The sequence below is a fragment of the Chiloscyllium plagiosum genome, chromosome 48 (genome assembly GCF_004010195.1).
Source record: "Chiloscyllium plagiosum isolate BGI_BamShark_2017 chromosome 48, ASM401019v2, whole genome shotgun sequence".
Classification (NCBI taxonomy): domain Eukaryota; kingdom Metazoa; phylum Chordata; class Chondrichthyes; order Orectolobiformes; family Hemiscylliidae; genus Chiloscyllium; species Chiloscyllium plagiosum.
Genome location: NC_057757.1, coordinates 9,265,249 through 9,265,717, shown reverse-complemented (window position 1 = coordinate 9,265,717; position 469 = coordinate 9,265,249). Strand labels below are relative to the sequence as shown.

At 54.6% G+C, this 469-nt stretch overlaps 1 long non-coding RNA gene across 1 annotated transcript in view; it reads right to left on the bottom strand.

The window, feature by feature from the left end:
- Positions 1-290: 290 nt before the first annotated feature.
- LOC122544438 overlaps positions 291-469 on the bottom strand; it is a 5,046-nt gene continuing 4,867 nt past the window's right edge. Inside the window, exon 3 of the long non-coding RNA XR_006310344.1 lies at positions 291-371. This is a non-coding gene — a long non-coding RNA (uncharacterized LOC122544438). The remainder of the gene's footprint in view (positions 372-469) is intronic.

Here is a 469-nt window from a genome sequence, read left to right as displayed (position 1 = left end):
CATCTTGAATCGCATACTTTGATTTTGAGCAATTCAGTTTGACACAATAGACCCTTAATAGGTCCAGGAGCACCTGAACAGTGCAGGGGATGGGGGCTTGTGGGGTAATAGTGGGGAGTTGTGGGTAGACAGTCAGGGCGAGGGGGCACATTGGTCAATTTCCCAAACCTTGGTGCCTTGGCCCACCAAGCTACTCCCCCATCCATCTTTGATTCCCCTCTTCCCATCCCCCTACACCTCCACCCCCCCCAGTAAGGCTCAGGTCCCCGTTTGGCGTTGTGCACGGCCTACCTTCCAGAAGCGTAGGTCTCCGCGGTATCAAACAGGTTGACCCCGTTCTCGTAGGCGAGGGTCAGGATTTCTTCAGCAGCCTGCCAAGGGGACCACGAAACATCAGGACAAGTCAGTAAAACACACACACACACGTACAGGCACACGTACACACACACACACGCACACGCACACACAC